We start from the raw sequence: 21,928 nt of genomic DNA on the forward strand, positions 1-21,928 counted from the left end.
GCTTGCTCTGGGGAGGTGAGGCAGATGAGTCTCTGGAGGCAGCCAAGAACACACAAGAGAGTGCAATCAACAGGTAGGAGACTCCCGGGAGTGCCAGCAGACCTCACTCAGTGAGGAGGCAGGAGCTGCCCCTGGGCATGTGCTGGGGGGCAGGTGGGGAGGACAGCTGGGGGCATCAGAGCGTAGGCAGCGGGCATGGACTGTCCTGCAGGCTGAGCATAGACAGGGGGAACCCGGCTGGGAGGGACACACAAGGGTCGGGGGAGGAGTGAAGGAGAGGAGTGGAAGAACAGATAGAGGGAGGTGAAGGAGGCAGAGAGGAGAGGCAAAGTGCTGAAGGGAAGAGAGAGGTGACAGCGAGAGGACTAATTAGCCCATGAGGGCAGATGATGGGGAAGAGTGGCCAAGTACCTTCTTTTGCACCAGAATGCCCCTCTCTACAGACTTATTCCGCCCCAGCAGCCACAAGGTGCAGGAATTACACTGAAGAGATGACCTTGCACCTGATAAATATATATAGGGCTGTGAGTCATGCACATCAGCATTAGGATATGGGGGTATGAGGGAGGAAGCAGGGGGCAGGTGTGTGGTGTTGGGGGTATTAGTCACTCATCCTCCCTATCCTAATGTCTGAGTCACAGGTAAAGGGACCCCCCCCCCCCACGTGTGTGTTTTGGTTTTCTACCTTTAATTTTATGGTTTATTCTTTCTAGAGTTTTGAAATTCCACATGCTGTCATAGTCAAACTTACAGCTGCGTCTCAGTCTCAAATTGATTGAATTTGCTTGTTTTGCCACCTTTTGCCATAAAAAAACTATATCCATGATATAAAATAATCAAAATATCTCCAAAACCATTAAAAAAAATCATATATATATATATATATATATATATATATATATATATATACTGTATATAATGAATGCAGTGGTGTGTGTAAGTGTGTATATAGAAACCAATGTATAGATCAAGAGTTTTTTTCAACCATTTGGTCCTAGCTATGTTGGTAATAAGCGTAAGTAACCTGGTCGCATGCTGAGTTCAGAAAGACTGAATAGCTGATTTGATCTATACATTCGCTGGTACTACTTGTGCGTAGGTTTTATTTAATGCTATGCAGAAACACATCGCTACAGAATTGCGAGGCAAATTCCTTTTGGGAAGGAAGTAGAGACATGTAACATGTTAGATCGCAGATCTGAAATAATTGTATGTTAGAGGACTGGGGGGGGGGGTTAGGTACATGTTTGGGGTGGAGAAGAAATGTCTAAGGAATGAAGTTCCTCCAGGTGGCTATTAACTGATTGAGGAGGGGAATAAGAGATAACAGACAGGATATCGGAGACTTTGAGCAAAAAACATAGAATTTCCAACCGAGGAAATGAAGGTTTTATTCGCTAAACAAACACAAGATGAAAGAAGAAGCCCAACCTAGCGAGGAGGATCAAGGCGCAGGAAGCCATGAAGGGTTTTAGAATTTAGAAGCCAGACAGGGATATTTAGAGGCCAATCTGATCGTTATAGGAGCCCAGGCCAAGATGCCGTACATCCATAAAGTTAGTTCTAGGAGCCATAGGCACACCTGCGAGCTCTCAAGGTTTGACCCTGAGTCCCAGGTGTTTTGCCCCAATCTCAGGGTGAAGGGGTAGATTCTCGGGGTCACACAGTCTGGAGCCGAGTCCTTCCTATTCTCCCCCAGGTGTGATCATTTATAAGACTCCCAATTGGTACTTTTGCCCCCAGTATGTTATTGGTTGATATCCCTCCTTGCATACAGGTGACCCAATGAAGTCGCGGTTTAGACCCATTTGGTTAACACATATGGCGAGTTCACAATGGGCTATTAATGGGTTAATTTTTCCAGAATCTCAGGGTCCGCTCTCAATAGAAAAAGATGCAGCTTGGACTACCACTCCCATCAGGCTTGTTGAAAACGATGGTCACTGCGGCTCAGTGTAGCTGGCAGGCGAAGGGTTACCTTTTCCATTGAAGGATTATGTATTTATTGTTTTTAATAACGTTATCTTAAGGTAACTGATAATATTTTTTTGGGGAAAAAGGAAAAACAGAAGTAAAGTGGAATATATTTTATTTAAAATCATTCTAAGGCATTGGGAGATTATAGGAAATGAAAGACAGGTGCGCACAGAATTTCAGTTTCATGATATAAATGGATATTTTCGAGAAAGGGATATTGGCGCTTAGTTATTAAATCCATACCATACATGCCATAGGTTCAGACATTCCTATGTAGAACCCCGTAGAATGTATAGTTTCAAAACAAAACACTATAGTATGAATTCATAGAACACGAAAAGGAGCGAAGATCATCACCTATTAACCCATTAGTAACTAGAACTCAAGCAGCTCAAATCAGAATTAAAAATTTAAAGAATTTATGCAAATTTTAATGTTTTGGGAGTCAATATATGAACTGCAGGCTTTGGGAATGGGGGAGGAGATATAGGGACTGTTTGTAAAAATGAAGATGAGTTGGCAGGTATGAAGATACCCGGCACTATTTTCTTTGTTTAGCGTACACTCACACGGTAGCCAAAATAAAAACATCTTGCGAGCCTTAAGGCAAAGTTCCCCCGGATCTCTCAGCGGCTGATTGAGGTCCAGGATGCCGTGTAATTAACGAGGGCACAAAATAAATAAAAAGTTTGGACTATGACTCCCAGTATACCCAGCCGGTTACGATGCCAAATTCCCTTAGTGGAATGCTTGAGGTGTTTGCAGGCCGATATGTTGGGTCCCCCCCCCCCGTAACAGGAAACTCTCCGGGTTTGGCCTGGAGAACTCTGGGAGAAGCGCTGGATCTCCATGCCAACAACCGTATCTTCCGGGTAGCGGTGTCTCGACACATCCCACTTCCCGCCCATTTCCCCTTAAATGGGGGTGATTCCCACAATGTCAGTGGGAACGCCCACTGATGTCGATGGGAACGCCCACTGATGGGAATGCCAGTCCTGGCTGCGTCCCGCAAGGGTAGGCCCCAGGTAGCTGTAGAGTTCTGGTCCTCGCGCATGCCCAGAGGACCCAAAAACTAAAGTGGAGGAGTTTTTGGTTCTCCAGCTTCTCCCCTCCTCCCCATCTCCCGAATCTCTATTCTAGAGCCATAACTCTTGGTGCCCGGGGCAGGTGCGGTGTTTCTGCCCCCTGCTGACATCACGCTGGGATGAGGCAGGGGCTCATGTTTGCCCCTCGCCTGGCAGTTCCCGGGGCAGCTGCCCCTCATCTATCGGGTAACTGGGTGGAGAGACCTCCTTCGCCCCCCCGTTGCGTAGAACGCTGTAGAACGTATACATGAAACACATCAGACGGAATCGCGTCAATACATCGTAGCTTCTCGCCACGCAACGATCGGAGATTCCACTCAATCCGCTTAGAAAACTTTTACTCGTCGTCTCCGTAACACAAACACAGCCTCGCATCGCCACGGAGACGAGTAAACTCCTGTCGCCGGCCGCCATCTTTCTCCGCCTCGCGATTTATGTCCCGCGCCTGAACTTTACGAAATATTCATATAAATTGTTTACGCCTTTTGCCCGCGTCTCCATTTAGCGCGTGTTTTATGATTCCTGGGCTTAACCGTTAAGTGGCCTTTTATTCAAGATTTCTTCTAACAATCCCAGAAGTCACTTGACCAAAGAGCTTGCAATCAGCGCTGTATCATTTCTTATGGGTTTTTTTATCTTACAGGACGTTTAGATGGCGGCTCCCACGGAACACAAATAGAATTTTCAATATATATTTATTGTTTGCTATCATTTTTAAAACTGTTACTTGGTGTTAGAATCTTAGATGTGATGTTGCAATTTATTTCCTCGCCGGGAGAGTGGTAGATAAGTGGAACAGCCATCCAGCAGAGATGGTAGAAGCAGAAGGATTTCTTACAGACCGAATGGCTCTTAATCTCAAATTATGAAGTTCTAAATGTTTGAAATTTATTTAAAAAAAGGACAAAATCAGTATTGACGTTAGTTGTGCCAGTACATGACAACTGACATTAATCACTGTGCCAGTCCCAAGCTCATGCTCTCATCATGCTGATTATCTTCTACGTCTGATCGATACATTTAGTCGGAGGGGGCGTAATTCGGCTCATTCCATCTTTTTTTTCGCCTTAAAGGCGTGAGTGATTGGCGGGTAACGAAATTCCTGTGTTTTTGGGACATTGCTTGTGGTCACCTGCGGTAAGTTGAAGGGAAATTCCTCGCAGGGTTATTGGTCTGTGTGTTTTGGCAACACAGCGCCCCAGATAAGCTGCGCATGGGTTTCCTGTCTGCTCACCGTAACCAGGACAGGACCCTCAACCGAGGCCAAGGGTCTTCTCCACAAACTGTCCGCTTATCATTCACCGCGCCGCCGCTGCCGCTGCCCAGGGAACAGCCTTTTCTTTTCTGCATGTTATTGTCCCTCTAAGACATTTAAAACGGCCCGTGCCATGGGGGAAGGCATTTCCTGTTACACCTGGCACTTCCTGTCGGCCGTCACCCAGCCGCAAAACCTCCAACGTATAATTAGCTTCTGCAAAATGGGGCTAAAACCTGGTATTATAACAAAAAGGTTGCAGAAATTCTTCATGTAGAGAATATGTGTAATAATTCCCTTAAATAAAATCCTTCGGCTATCAGATATTCATATTTAACGTCAAGGTGTTTTTAACCATTTTCAGTGCTTTTTACCCCAGACAGAGTATCACTGAAGGGTACGGGTGGGCTGCGGCCCCTTTTCTTCCTGCCAAATCATCTTTGTGCACCTGAGAAGCCATCTTTCCTCGGCTGTCAGATAACCCCGTAATGGGCTGAAGGCTGGGAGTGCTGAAATCCCTGGATCTGGCGGGGCTCCCTTCCAGCGAGCGGCATGGGGGGGGGGGACAGGTGTTTAACGCTTATCAGATCTACAGAAGAGGAGCAGGAGAGCATGAAATAATCTCTTTGAGTTTCCATGCAGGGGGTTTTCGGGGAGGGGGGGGCGGTGCGCCGCTTAGAAGATAATGGCAGGTGCACCTTGGGTGGCTTCATAATGGCTGTGAAGATAACACCCATCATCATGGACAGCGTCTTCTCCGCAGTGGGTTACGTGCGGTATAAAGGACAGATTGATGGGTAGAACAGCGCGTTGTTATAAGGAATGCGGTCCCTTTAAGAGTTAATTTAACTTTTATTAACTTATTTTCTGTTTATTGGCGCAGAGTGATGGGAGTGAACCGTGAGGTAGATGGAGGGGTAAGTGTTACCGCTTGGTTTCCATGCTCTGTTAATTCTCTTTATTGATCGTCCCATCCATGAAAAAACTTATCTTCCTTGTCTCGGCGATTAAAGAGACGCTCCAGCTCTCTGTGGCACTCTAATGCGTATGATGCCTGCGCAGTCCCTTTCTAATTTAATGGTGTCTCCCTGGCAAATGTATTGGGGGGGATTCAGCAGATCCCCCCGATATGTATTAGCCCCTATCCATATAAATTGGCTTTTAATGGTGTGAAACATCACATCTCCTGAACATAATTAATTATAGTTTTAACTTTAGTAAATAGCTATTAATTATACATTCCCTGGGAGACTCCTGTTTGAGTCGGAGAGAAATGTTGTTTTTATACAACGTTATTCAAACCAAGCAACAGTTTCGGGGTGGGAGAGAGATGTGAAGGAAGATTAAAGCCGTCCCGTGAATGATGAATTCAAATCAAATCAAAGAAATGAAAGGGGCGTGCAGGGTCGACCTCAGTGGCTTCTCCGGCAGAAGGGCAGAGCTGGCCCTGTATAATGTATAGTTAAATCAGTGAGAGCTCACGGAACGATACATTCTGCAGAATAACCCGGCCCGTACTGAGCGTTCATCACACGTAGCGATGAGCACCTGGATCTCTCCGGTTTAGTGAATAAACCTCCGTTAGATTTCCGCCCTGCCTGTGGCGAGAGTGCGAGGGCTACCGGCGGCCTGAGACTCGGGTCGTGAATCATTTGTTTTGGGATCAGACAGCTGCCAGCGAATCCTTTTGGGTAACGTTCCTCCCATGTCTTTGAGCGATGCAGACGTCACGTTGTATCTGATACTAATTAAAGGAAACCTCGGTTACCCCTGCGACTTTTTTAATATCCCAACTAAGAAATCAGCATTAAGCAAAGAGACAAGTGAGGAGGGATGGAAACTGATGGGAAACAGATGTCACAGGGAGCAGGGGCCGACAAGCAGCGCTCAAACTATATATATATATATATATATATATATATATATTACCTTTTATATATTTATTAACTTATATATATATATATATATATATATATATATAATTTATTATTATTATTTGTATCTTTTATATATATATATATTATAATTATTATCTTTTATATATTATTACCTTTTATATTTATTATCTTGTATATATTTATTATCACCTGTTATATATATTATTATGACCATTTTTATATATATATATATATATATATATATATATATTATCATTTTCAATTTATTTATTATTTTTATCTTTTATATATACATAGTGCCAACAGTCCCCAGAGCGCTTCATACAGTCCATATATTTAGAGAGTCTGACAAACCTACAACTGAGAGACTAAGACCAACTGATGCATTACAGAAAGAGGGCTCGGCTCGCAAGCTTACAATCTAGCGTATACATATATAGGAGCCGTTTCATTTTACCAACCTTAGTTCCACCGGTCTGCTATTTTATATCTAGCGGTTTAATGAATGTTTGCTTCCTGTGTCGGTTACTCGGCATCGATTGCGATACTGATGTAGAATCTGCATGATTATTCCTCCCCCCTAAGTTATCACTTCCTTTTTATTGGGGTCTCCCTCTCCTGCTCTTTAAAGAAGGCAGAAATGGTGGATGGTAAGAGCCCGGAAAGACTTACCATGGATAGGGAGAGAAATAGCCCCCAAGAGAACTGAAAAATGCATGATCAGGGCAGGTAGTGGGTGTGGCCTTGGTGGGAGTGGGTGGGGTGATCTTGAGTGACCCAAAGGCCCTGTAACCTGCTCTGAAAAATTAAACTAAACATAAAATAACGAGGTAAAGATATGTTTAGTAAATACATTTGGTTGCCATAAAACTTGTGATGATTCCCCTTTAAGAAGCATTAATAGCATTTAAAGGGACAGTAAAGAGAAAAAAAAGCCACATTAATTTTTGTGTTGCTGCCCTTGTGTGATCGTCTATCCCTATTTATTATATATTTAAGCTTTATATATATATATATATATATATATATATATATATATAAGGCCGGGGGATGGGAAGTTTTTAGATTTTTTCAGATAATCAAAAAAAATTTGACACGACTATTCCTTTAAAATTGAGGTTAATTAGGATGCATCTATTAATATCAGTAACTTGAAGAAAATCAAATTGTCCAAACTAAACAGAGCAGAGAAAACAGCGGCGCCTGCCAATTCCTTCCAACACATGCGGCGCTGCTAAAGTCGTATCATTCCTGCCACCCGTCCTGCTGGGGTATGAACAAGGGTCTCGGATATTCTGTTACAGCTCCGTATTCCTCGGTGCTGTGCGGCCCCCGTGGAAGAGATCGAAGGCTGTTGAAGCATGGCGTATAAGCTTTAACCCCTTCCATTCCAGCAAAACACTAGGCACACAAGCGGTGAACCTGTCGTGCAGGGGTTTCCCACTCATAATTTAATTTTTTAGTAAAAATACTTTTTATTTTATTTTACCATGTTTGGTTTTATAGTAACCAATAGTGGGGAGTTCTTAAAATGTTTTTTTTTTTATTATTCTTTGACTAATAATGGACTGAAAGTTACCTCATAATGTACGAGTCCCTCGGAGTCCTTATCAGGTTTGTTCTTCTGGAAATTTTTAATTTAGCAAACTATACAATTTCTTTTTGGATTTTCCAATAATCTAAAGGGTGCCCAAAAAATAAATTCCATTTTTCATTGGGGCGGCCAGCTGGATTTACTCGCTTCCTTCTTGGTTATCCCAACTTCTAAAAATGTAACTTTCCAGATAATAATACTCTATATTTTTTCATTGGCACCTGCCAGTTCTACAAATCCCCAACCATGACCTGATATCCTAAAATTCAAATCCATTTTAATAATAAAAAAAATATATATATCTTTTTTTTTTTTATAACTTTCAGTATCCCATGTTGCCTTAATAAGAAACAGAGATTCAGAACATAATTCAGAATTATCTCTCAACATATCAAAGGGTTAAAATAAAGCAGCGTGTTATTTGCATGGAAATTAGTAATGAGATCTTATTTTAAATTAAAACAGAATTTAAATTTAATATTTTGCGAAGTGCTCGTGGCTACGGTGGAACAGTCTCAGATAATGAATTAGTTGGTGAATTAAATCAAGTTTTTAACAATTTCAATTTTTTTATTAATTTTTATTCCATTTATTGATTTCCTGTTATTTATTTGATGTTTTTGTTATTTTATTTTCTTACTGGTATTTCCCTTCTGTGTTTTTAACAGATCCAGACAAATGTATTTATTTTTTTTATTATTATTATTTTTTTTACTGTTATTTCACTTCTGTGTCTTTAACAAATCCAGGCAAATTTTTGTGATTTTTTTTTTTTTTTTTTTTTTTTTCATTTTTTTTTTAAAAATGTATTAATTGACATGAGGACATCCATTCTGCAATGATCCCTCCGGAGAGCGGGTGTCTGTGGTTCCTTTTTTGCTTCCATAACATGACTTTGTGCTCCTCTCTTTGTTACAATGTTATTATAAATTATAAATCCATTATTTCCTGCCTCGCTGCATTCTTTAGCCCTGCACAAGAATTTTAATGTATTTATTTTTTGAGACTGCTGGGTGAGCGAGAGGGTCCCCCTGCCAAGCCCCGCAGCACAACTGTTGGAAAACACTGATAAGAAAACTCTCCCCGACTTTAATTTAAAGATTCGACTTCGGGGGGTGTCAGAGCCCCCCCTGCCCATCCCTGAAATTACTAATCATTTATTTTCCGTCTTGACTTTCTTCATTTTCTGTCCCTTCTGTATCTGATTACGATACCTGGGAACCTTCGAAATGAACTGACCCAATGACCCCTTGGAATAATTAACACTTGTACCTCTTTGGGGGGAGATGGGGTGCCTTTTTTTTTCTTTTTTAACCCACGAGGCACTGGAACTTTATTATTCTTTTAAATGAATTTTTTAAAAATGGTGGAATCTCTCTAAACCGCAAATATGAAAAAATGTGAGTCTGAGATTCGGGGGTTTCATTTCAAGAGCCGCGAGGAGCAGGAGAGGTGGAAAGTCCTAGGCTGCGGAGTAGTAGTTTCCAACCACCAGCGCCCTGCGGACAAGCATTTAGGTCACAGCATGACATCACAGCCTGCATCTCATTTCAATGAGAACATTGAAGCAGCTTTGTGGGTGGCGGGTTCTGTCCCTAAAAAAGGCTCCAGTCCAGCAAGTTCAACCTTATGTTTTTTTATAACAACTCAATAAACGCAGAAACTAGAATCTGCCGGCAGATCGGCCCCATCCGGCCCCCGTCTAGTCGCCCGTTTCTCCTGCTGTAAAGACTCAAACCTTAATCAGTCGTTGGTCTCGTCTTAGGTTCAGGAGCCGTACGCCTATCCCATGCATGTTTAAATTATTGGTATTACCCTCTACCTTCTTGGTCATAAAAAATATTTAAAAAATAGAATTTTATATAAAAAGTGAATGTTGGTCAAATGAGACTTACAAAATGGTGTTAAATCTTTAAATGTTAAATCTGGATTATTGTCTTGCTGGCGAAAAAAAAATACTAAAGTTAAAGTGACTTGTTTGTGTCCATAGACGGCTATTGGTTGAATTAACCCTTCGCACGCACAAAAAGGGTTAAAGGTTTCGCAATAATAGTTTTTGGGGGTTTTTTGGAACACCTGTCTCGAGCCCAGCAAATTCCTGCGAAGCCGCTGCGCGATCCTATGTGTCGAATCATAGCACAGCTGCAGGATTCCTTTTCCATAGCAGACAATTGTGTGCAATCACCTTGAGGCCTCCAAACCTGGAACGTTATCGGGAGATGCAAGGTCTTTTGATGTTAAGCCCCCGGAAGGCAGACAAAGCGCTGCTCATCCTTAAAATTCCCAAGATCCCACCAGCTTCGTTATCAGGAGAAGGGCATTGCAGGAGCTCGGGGCTGACCTTTCCAGAGGCGCTAACCTAGAGCTGAGCGAGTCAAGGGTGTCTTATCTAGAGGAGAAAATGAAGATATATTCTTCTATCATCTTGGAAATATTAGCCATTAGACTAATGGGACCTGATGTCTCCTCTAACCTACAAAGACCCTAGAATAACTGCTGCCTTCGTGATCTATTATTTGCAAGTGTTCCCAGTTAAAGAACGGCCAGGTCAGCCATATAAAATAGGCATGGGGGGGGGGGGCTTACAGGTTTAAGGGGAATTAAGTGAAAAAGATGTAAAGGAGCCCTATCCGAAATATAAGCCATGAAAAGAGTAACGGTAGTTTGTTTAATGAAAGGAGATATAGATAAGAGTGAAATTAATTAGGAGGGAACTGAAAAGATGGAGGGCATGCAGGTGGGGTGGAAAGACTTTGCATTTTGATTTTGGCTTTTCTGCTTTTGACTATGGGCTTAGTCATGTGATATTTTGTGTGGCTTCCCAGCTCTACACCACACTGAGCTGATGCTTTATGGCAATTCTAATGAAGTCCATTCCTCCATAGACTTTCATTATTCAGAGAGTCCAGCTGGGTGATTAAGACTGAGCCATTCCAACTTCCACAGGCAAATTTATAAGAAGTCGGGGTGTTTATCTAGTTGATTGGGGCTCAGATAACAGAGCGAGAACTCATACAAATGACAAATAAACAGCTGCCTGAAAACATTATATTATGGGGCAAAAACTGGTTTGAAAAATGAAAAAATAGCACTATTTATGATACTAGAATTAAAAAAAATGGACGCTGAAAGAATATATTGATTTTCACCCTTCTTCATTAGCTCACAAACTCAAGGTGTTACAGTATAACCATCGATAATTCAACTGAACTAAAAATCTGAATATAAATTAATTATCTGCAAATTCAATTATAAACTTCCCAAAAACATAATTTTATTTCCTAGTGTAAAAGTCACCATTCACAGTAGCAGGAACCAGTTTTAAATCTAAGTTTTACCTGTTGATTATTTGATTACAGGTGAGGTATGGTGAGACGAGGTTTGGTGGAATTACTAAATGGTAAATTGTTGGTTTTCATGCATACATTTTAGACCAATTTGCAACTCAACTCAATTTGCAACTCAACACCCAAAAAACTTTCTTCTAATTTGCTCAGCCTCATATTATTATTATTATTATTATTATTATTATTATTATTATTATTTTGTTTGAATTGCTTGGTAAGAAACATTGTTGCAATAATGATAAACACATTCTTTAAACAAATGAGAGAAAGTTCTGGGGGAATGAGAAAGACTTTCTTTTTTCTTACTAGAATTATTCCTGTTGGGATGGCAGGGTTGGGATTAGAAAGTAAAGCAATGGAAATGTAATAAAAGCAAAAGCTGAGTATTGTCTGTCTTGGACCTCCACTGAAGACAGTTTAACATTGTAACTCTGATGGACTGGGGCTTACTGGCTCCTGTCTGAACGTCTAAACCCACCCCTAGGGCAACAATAACTAATATATTTGTGACAGCAGAATTCTGGCAGTAGAATAGGGTCTGGGAGAATTGCACTGCAGACAGTGACACCTAGTGGTGGGATTTAGTACAGCGATGGTAGTTCGGTGTTAGCCTTCAGACACAAAAAATTGTCACCCCTATTATTCTTATTTTTCTATTATATAGCGCCAACGAGTTCCGCAGCGCTTCTTACAGTCCATATATTCAATGGTTCTGACAAAACTAGAACCGATAGGCTAACTGATACATTAGGTAAAGAGGGCTCGGCTTGGAATGTTACCCGCTTTTGTTCACTTTGTCTAAATTAGCCATTAAAAAATGCCCCTGGATTTCGCTTTACCTGCTGCAGACTTGGTGCTCCCTACTAACAAAAGGTTATACCTTACGTTTATTTATATAGCGCCAGCAGATTCCGTAGCGCTGGGGACGGTGAAAATATGTAACAAAGACAATCTAAAATCACAGCAATATTAACATACATTAAAACGTTCTGGGGCAGAAGGAGAGGAAGGGCTCGGTCTTGTGATCTTACAGTTTATACGCCGTCACTGTTATTTTTCCCAAACCTTACATTCTGAAGTTCAGTACGAGTCCGGACTGGCCGGATCAGACGGCTGCTGGCCTTAAAGTGACAGAGCCGCCTCGTCATCACCAGTCTGGCCCTGGTTCAGTACATGAAATAAATCATATAATGGTCGTAATTTATATATATACCATATATATTTCTGCAACCCACATTCCCCAAAGGTTATTATTATTAGACCTGGTCAGAGGCTCCCTATCCTCTTACTTTTCGTGATGGTAAATTTGTTGACGCCATTTGTCCCGGCACCTCTCTCCCCAGTAGCCGTGCCAGCTCTAGAGCTAATATATTCCTATCCGAGACGTATCGCGTATCTAAGCACTCATAGAGCTGTGTATGCGATAGTTTGTGGGTCTCTCGTGAAGGTCGATGGGTGACTTTCTCTTCCTGCTCACAGTCTGACACTCGCCCAACACCCATCCTCCAGAGAGTGATCCCTGGGCTCCTGATAACCTCCACTCACCCCATGCAATTTGTGCCAGGGGTACTCAGCCTGCCAGAACGTTAACCCATTATTAGCTGGGTTGGCAGCCCGTTTCCTTTACATTAAAACGATCCTCTAGCTTCGTTCTTGCAATGGCGTCTGCAGGATATTGTGTATAGAATAATAATCAGCTCCACGTCTGGATGAACCTGCGCCTTTATTACCTTAATTTCATTGACCCATGAAAAGGCAGAAAATGATATTCTGCAGGTCTCACGAGGGCCACCTATCTCTGGGCTGATACCCTTACCCTCCAGCGGGGGGCAGTATAATCAGCTCCTCTAGGGCTACTAATCTTTCTTAGATGAAGACCAATAATTCCCTGGTTCTGCAGGAGGTTTTTAGCTCAGAATCTGGGCTTTAGGGGCATCTCCAAAACATTATCACTATTTTTTTACCCCATCTTTATCTGTTCTGCACCGAAATTCACGTAGAATATAATAAACCAGAAGAGCCCTCGTTTTACTGCATATCTCTGCGCGGGAGGTGTGACGGTGGGAACAGAGCAAGATCTTTTCCGATGAGCCTTCTCACATCCGCCGTCCGGCTTTCCACCGGGGGGTTTTATCAGCACTTATTACCCACTAGTGGCATCTCCTGCAAAGCCGGGACCTTATCGTTTCTCAAGCCCTAATCTCTGAGGCTTCATCGTCCCACGGGAAGCAAAGTGTGGGGACCTGGATATTACTTCGCTGAACCAAAGCTCCATTCCTATTGGCTATTGATTTATATAGCGCCCTCCTATTCCGCAGCGCTGTACAATGGGAAAACAAGACATAACAAGTAGTGCATCACATAACAATTTGGAAAGAAATAAAAAGGGAGGGCCTTGCTCAAAGAGCTTACAATCTAACATTTTTATAATAATAAAGCAGCGTTTGCCAACCTTAAGAACATAGAATTCCAAGGAGTTTTTGCCACGGAGACCGTACCCCGAAACGTGGCCCTCCACACACAGCATGTGCGTTAATCACAATACAGGATAATAAATGGCGGTTTGATTAAATGTTTGGGCTGTATTTAAGGTATTTTTGTACCTGCCTCGGACTGCGATACCTGAGAATTTTATTGCACTTTTTTACAAGGACTTGGCATACTTACACGGTAACCTATAACCTCCATAGCTCCTTTATTAAACGTAGCCAAAGCTTGCGGGGGTTTCATTGGGTTGTCAATCAATGTCATTTTGTTTTGGAGATAGCGTTAAAGTAACAGAACAAATGGGGAGGAATAATAATTTATATCCTGAGAACAGGAGGATGATATACAAATTCATAAACACCATTAACACATACAATGTATCACCTGGGAAATCTGAGTGCTTTTAAACGTCGGTCCCACTGGCTTCGGCCGCCGTTCCGCTGATGATGCAAGAAAACTGGCGCGGTTGGAGGGGGAAGTGGGCGGGGAGTGGGCAGGGAGTGGGGCGGGGAGTGGGCTAGGAGTGGGCGGGAGAGGGCTGGGAGTGGGTGGGGTGTGGGGCGGGGAATGGGGCGAGGAGTGGGACGTGTCCCAACGCCTCCCCTGCGACCCAGAGTTTCTCACTGAAAACCCGGAGACCCGGAGAAGCGGAGTTTCACCCGGAGTCCCCACTCGAGTGTTTCCTCTCTGAAACCCTAAAAAAACCAAAAGGTGCTCCAGTTCCGAACAAACTTTTTACTCTATTTATGGGGGAAAAGTCTGAAAAAAATGTAAAAATATATATTGAAACTCAACGTCGCTGTCTTTAATGCTGAGTGACATCATATCCCAGCACGCTGCCTTTTAAAGAAGGGGGGCGCTAATGAATCTATGGAGGCTATTGGCGGGTGAGGGAGATCATAGATTCCCGTTTAACCCATTGAGCAGGGAGTCGGTCGCCCGAAGGAGGTGCCTATAGGGTAAAAGAGCTGAAGCCTCCAAGACCGGCCACCCTGGGCCAGGATAAGGCCACTGGCTATATTAACTATTAAAGTGCCAGAGCCCTCAATGCACGTGGTTACATATTTGGTCACTGCAAGGACCGCGTCTCCGTGCCAAGCGTCTGCACCTTGACTTAAGCTTCATGTCGTCACGACAGGGAAAGTTTGAGATAACACTTATTTTTTTTCAGAAGGACGCGCTTTGGGTCTCGAAAAGCTGTTCTCACCGTGGAAATATTTTTCAAGGCGCGATCTGCGGACCATGGGAACGGGCTGAGCGACGTTCCCTCGCTTTGCTATGTTTTCCCAACTGGTCTCACGCTGGGGGTCCGCGCTCGTGTTTTTCCTGAGCGAGGCTTCCCCGTCACAGAGAGATCTTTTGAGTCCAGATCCTTTCTCTCGGCCGCGGTCCGAGGCGTATCTGGGTGACCTTGCAGCTCGCGGAGGGAAGGAGAGGGTTTAGGTGAAGGAGGTGAGGACAGGAGGGGTTCCCATGGCCTTCCATGCTGAGATCACAATAGGCAAACGTGAAAATACGCTCGTAACCCCTTAGTGGCCGGACCGGAATATTTGTACAGCGCTGCAGTATATGGGGAGCTTTATCAATACATTGCTAGTATTTGCTGTAAAACATCAACGTACAAAACTCCCAAGTTTCATGTTTTTGTGTACAGAAAAGTCCAGCTTTTAAGTAACGTTTTCCTGTGGTTTTTGGGCCATGCACACTGCATATGAATATTATAACACAGTATTAGAACAAAACAGCGCTACGGAGTCTGCTGGCGCCATATACATAAATGTTATGTATGGGTTCAGCAATTACAGATTTTGTATGTCTATCTAAAGGAATGTAAGGAAGTTTTACTTTACTGAGAGGGTGGTAGACAGGTAGAACAGCCTCCCAGCAGAGGTTGTAGAGGCTACTACAGTCCGCAAATATAAACATGCATGGAATAGGCATATGGTTCCTGAATCTAAGACAAGAAACTGGCGACTAGATGGGGCCGAATGGGGCCGATCTGCCTGCTAATTATATGTTTCTATGAATGGCCGTCAAGTACATGCCATTAGAACTCTAGTCCATGGAGCCCTATTGGGCCCGAGCAGCTCTGCAGAACATTTCAAGTGGAAACGCTCTGCAGGGCGCAGGGAGGTTGCAGGTAACGGTATTATTATTTATTTATTTTTGACTATATAACTTTTCCTTTAACAGTTTGAGGACGGCGGGAGGCTCACACCGTGTCACATTCGGAAACGTGGCTTCCGTCCTGATACACGGAGCGCGCTGTTACAATTTGTACCTTTGTAAAGAGATTAGAGGATTGCGCTAATCCTGGTTTAATCATTTAAGACCAGTGAGTAGTCGGTGGCTTCAGCCTGCAGGAAGTTAACCCCTTTGATGCCCAGGGGACATGGCATCACAATGTATATCACTGTCTCGCCCTCTGCAACTGACGGGTTAACCGTGCCTTAAAGATAAGACAGACAGGAACTTTTTCATTAAAAGACATTACCCAGCCCCTGCTAATCTCTCTAAGCTTGCACTGTGAGAGGGCGATAAACCAAAATTGTTATCCAGTCCATGGTATGATAGATCCCAGCCGCAGCAACCAAAGATAGTGCCGTCCACTGTCGCTTGTGGGTTTAACCCCTCGTGTATCATATGCCTGACTAACGGTCTTAAATTCCTAATAGGAATTTCCAATCTAGGATGGAGAAGTGGTTCCCTTTAGACAGGTAGCAGTACATAGAAAGCGCTGCCCCCTGTAGTAAGTGAGATGGATAAACTCATCAGATACTCAGTTATACATCCCGCATACTCCAGGGGGCAGCACTTTACATGTACTGGTTAATAACATGTGAAATTTATATGTCTCCCCCAAAAGAATGGCCAATGTGTCCCAAAGGGCAGATTGTCATCAGAGTTGCACCAGACTGATAATCTGCTAATTGTCAAAGAAACCTGGCAAGGGTTGCAGTTCATGGTATCGGTGCATTTCTCAGCAACCCAACTAGAGACTGCTATGTTTATCAGTCCTTAATGAGCAAGGGGGAGAGCTGACCATACAATCTGAGTGATGGCCAGAAATCTGTGTCATCTGGTACCTATGGTTTGTGAAGCCAGCCCTGCTCTCTTGGATTACCTGTATCCCTTCAGACCCTGTGCTATCTCTCTGTATTTACCCAGGTGTTAGTTTGTCACATATATTACGGTATTATTTGTAATAATGATGGCTTAGTCTTTAGCCTTCTAATACCAAGAGATGGCTTCAGAGTGTTGGGCTATAGATCTTTTACGCTGGCAATCACACTATGAAATGGATGGTTTCATTTTGCAGCTTGCACTGCCCCCTAGTGCCCATTTGGGGTACAGCTAGCACAGATCTGTTACAATGTTCCTTTAGATAAGTAACACTGAAATTCTAGGAGCTGACATCATATAACATGCCAGTCTTTGCCTCATTCAAGATCAATTATGATTATTTTATGTGTGGCACCGTTTTGGAAAAAAATATGTACTTTGCATGTCATGTAGGGACAGGAATTAGAGATTTGTACATATATTTTTTAATATATGTTCTTAGTGGTTTACATGTTAAAGTTCACTGAAGGGGGAAGTACAAAAAGGCAGCATGTAGGAAAGGGTGTGAAGAAGGTACCCTGGCCCATAGAATTTACAATCTAAGTGCAAGATTGTAAGTTCATTTGAGCAGGGTCTTCTTCTGTAAGTCTAATTGTTGTGCTATATACTATTTGTCGTTTCCTATTTACCCATTGTACAGCGCTGCGGAGTATGATAGTGCTATATAAAACACTAAATAACAAAAATAGTAAGCTCACTGTTCAAGGAGAGGATTGCTCTGCAAAAATACATGCATGCATCCTAACAAACTTTATGCAGTCAAATACTTGAACACAGGTGAACGCAGTTCCCACCTATTCACATGCACAGTGCCTTATGCAGACAATGTGCATGTAAGTGCTACCAGCTGTCCCACTGCATATGGTACATATGACTGATTCTTCATACAGTCCTGGAAAACGCAGGACTGTTGGAAACTATTTGGAATGTCATTGCAAGTGGATCTGTTGAGGTTGCTGTGTAGCACACGAGGCTGGGTGAATTATTTTGTACTTCCCACAAAGGGTTACATTTGTCATTTTGTTGAGTACGTGGTTTTTTTTCCACTTGCTCTCTGTGGCCCCAAAATATTTGGCTGAGACGCAAGTCCTTTATTACTCACCATTAATCTTTAATATAGACACCTATCACGCCAACCCGCTGCAATGCTGCCTGGTCCATCATTAGCTGCTTTTCTGTGCCCGTTAACAGGCTGTGATTGATGATGCGCCATTTTCTTTATTGGCCAATGTTGCCAACAATGACCTCACTCTTCGAAGCGGATGAAATAATTTTGTGCTGCGAGGCTCCTGTAATAAGGATCAGGGCTACCATCAGGAGAACAATGGATGGGGTCAGGGCAAGATCTAGAGGTAAAGTCTATGAATGATATAGAATGTTACAACAAAACATATTGTTTCTCAGGGTTCCGTAGTCATATACCTGGGAACTCTCAGAGTTTGACCCGGAGTCTCCAGGTGAAGCTCTGATCCCTGGGTCTCCGGGTCACTTTCCTCTTTCTCCAGGCAATGTTGAGTCGTTTGGTTATACCCACTCCAACTCCCTTCTATACTCACCCGTCTTAAGGCAGCCTGGGGCTAGAATGGCCATATGCACATCTACTCCTGCCCCAATCCTAGACCCCACCCGAACCAGCCCCCCAAAAGAAGGAGAGCTCTGGGTGGCCCACCCTGGCAAGTTTCTATATATGATGACATAGTATACACGTATAGTGGGATTCCAACACACATATATTGCTGGTTTTGATGCGTAAACATGATTAAACCGGTTTGTTCTGTAAAACATAGGATTCAAGAAAAAATCCCAAAAGATCCACTTTTAGATCCCCCCGCCCCCGGAATGATGAACCTTTTCTCCTGCGTATATCTAAAAAATGTAATGCATATAATTGTTTATTATACAATAATGGTCAAAACAACCAAAATTCTATAGGATTTGATATAATAAATGCAATTGCAAAAAAATATATTATTTAACTATGAATAAAGACTAGTCAATGTGTGACTAAGAGTCATAGGAGTTGTAGGTCAGCTGCCTGCCAGCTACCCCCTGTTTCAATGGTTTATTTAAGATGATGTCTGATGCCTGGGGGTGGGGAGGAATAAGTATTATATTATCATTTAACAAATGGTTGTGCTAATGAGCCCTTTCACACCTCAATCCCTAAATAATCTCTTAAACATATTGACATTGATGTCGGCGCAAAGTACAGAGTAAAGAACAAACACTTCACGTCAGGTTTATTCTCCTTCTGTCTGCGCACGGATCTGGAAATGTTCTCTTTATATGGAGGAAAGTACAGTAGAAATGACGACCCATCTTATTACAGAACGTACGTCGTCTGCTTACTTACTAACTTAGGGCAGAACAACTTAAATCGGGGTGTCAGAATGTTTCGGGGGTAGCAGCAGAGAGTATTTGGGAGCCCCCTTTATGAAGGCTGCTTAGGGTGCGCTCCCCTTTCTGTCTATTTTTTGCTGTGCATATTTACACGCTAACACTAACATTTTATTTCTAAGCCCAGAGGTCAGCGGCTTCGCTGTGGAAAAAAACAGAAAAGCTGCTCGGTGCCATTCGTGCCAAAAGGCTATAGCGCACACTAGGTCCCTTCTTGATTTTTTGGGGGGGGCCCCCCAGTCGTGTTGGGGACCCGGCTCCATCATGTCATTTTCGGTGTCATGCTAATTTCTGTGCTTTCTGTGTTTTTTGTGTTGTTCACATGTTTTTCGCACACATAAAAAACATGTGAACAACACAAAAAACAGCCCAATTCGTGTTTAACTGTCTACACGAAAGAATTCCCCATAGAAGCTGCAGCCCTTTAGGCTGGCGTGATTAAAAAAAAAAGTTAATGTATACACCAGATACCTAGCCTAAAAGCCTGGAGCAAATGCATATAAATATAAATTAAAAAAGTGCATTCCTATGAGGTGCCGTTAGGGACATTATTTCAGTTTTTTATCTCACATATATCATATACTAAAACGCATATATCATATACTGAAATGCATATGATATATGAAAAATGTCAGTATATGATATATACCTTTCACTATATGATATATGTGTTTCAGTATATGATATATGCGTTTCAGTATATGATATATGCGTTTCACTATATGATATATGTGTTTCAGTATATGATATATGCGTTTCAGTATATGATATATGCGTTTTACTATATGATATATGTGTTTCACTATATGGTATATGCGTTTTACTATATGATATATGCGTTTCAGTATATGATATATGTGTTTCAGTATATGAAATATGTGTTTCAGTATATGATATATGTGTTTCACTATATGGTATATGCGTTTTACTATATGATATATACGTTTCGGTATATGATATATGTGTTTTACTATATGATATATGTGAAATAATGTCCCTAACGGCACCTCATAGTTAGCGCTGCTTAAATTGTTGTCGCTATATAAATAAAAGATAATAATAATGATAATAATAATAATAAATGTATATGTAGGGAATAAAGGTGAATTAGGTGTTTAAAAGAAAAGTAATGCATTCTATGTGAACAGTTTAATGTATAATCCAATATCCTGCTGTTTCTATACACATTATCGGGGCTTTTAGAGCTGTAGAACCCTGCGATCCCCTCATACCCAGTAAACATTCTGAGCATCTCCATAAGAGGGGCATCAGGGATTCGGGTCCAAAAGCAGGACTGGCCTTCCTAAGGTGAGACAGTTGGGAGGTATGTATAGCAAACAACATGTTTTACTGAATTACAAATGGTAATAAACCAAAAAAAAAAAAATCCAGAAAAAATACAAGGAGCTGGTAAGGAGCTTTGCACACGTAAGGTCTAAATTACACAATTATCATGAAGTTATGAATTATTTCTATTTAATGGCGGCTGCGTCCTCGTCTCTGTCCTTCGAATAACTGTCACAGCAATCATTTCTAGAGCGGGTCCAAAGAGCCATTAACCTGATGATGTCTATACAATGGATCAAAGGTCTATATAGGTAAACCTGGCAATATAGAGGGATAGTTACTGAGACCTTGAGAGAGAGGAGATAAAGTCCAAGGCTATGAGAGACAAAATTGAGGGCTAATATTTACATATTTTTTTTATGAAAAAAGTATATATATATATATATATATATATATATATATATATATATATCTCTGTATATATGTATATATATATATATCTGTATATATATCTATCTATATATATATATATATATAATCTGTGTGTATATATATATATATATATATATATATATATATATATATATAATTATACATATTCCAACTGACTTTACCTTCTTATTTTGTATAACAAACTATTGGAGAATTCATATTTACAAAAATAAAAGAAATGACAATATAGATCAACACACAAAAAAATGGTAAAAAGTTGTAATTACTTTTTATAGGAAAAAGTGGTTATCAGCTTTAAGCCAATGTAGAAAATACATTTATTAGTAGCTTAAAGGAACGGTCATGGCTTATTTCTTTAAATATTATTATTTTTATTTGAAAAAGTAATTGAATTGTTGGAAGCCAAAGAAGAATTTGAGTTTCTATGAGAAACCCCTTTAGGTGGATTCTCTTGCACTGTGTGGATTAGAGAAGGAAACAGAACAGTGACATTGCTATGGTATATGGTTGCTTTGAAAATCTATCCATTTTAAAGGAATATAAAGGATATGGAACTGTTTATAATGATGTCATAGACACAAAAAGTAAAAATGAACCATTATGTCTGAAACAGAGGTATTGCATCTACAACGAAAATGCATCACAGCATTTAAATTGATTTTATATGTCTTTTTTTCGCTTTGTTGGTAGTTTTATGCCAGTCCTTTCTATGGTAAAATTATCTCACTTTATTCGCTTCTAACACATCAGTTGGGTGGCTGTTACATCTATCCACCACTACATAACACATTATTATTTACAGTGCTGATGGCCTTGCACAGATGAGTCCTGTGCAAATATTTGCTTCAAATATATCCTGTAGCCTTGTACAAACCTCATGTGATTGGGAACCAGATGGTTAAATTAATGTACAGAAAATTAACCCCCCCACCACCTATTTTGGTACTTAATAATTCACAAAATCTTTATTATGACTCATTTATATAAAAGTGGGAAAAGTGTTACCCATTATAAATTGTATATAC

Source organism: Sceloporus occidentalis, unplaced genomic scaffold (assembly GCF_023333645.1).
Source record: "Sceloporus occidentalis isolate IW3139 unplaced genomic scaffold, rSceOcc1.0.p SCAF_136, whole genome shotgun sequence".
In the NCBI taxonomy this organism is placed as follows: domain Eukaryota; kingdom Metazoa; phylum Chordata; class Lepidosauria; order Squamata; family Phrynosomatidae; genus Sceloporus; species Sceloporus occidentalis.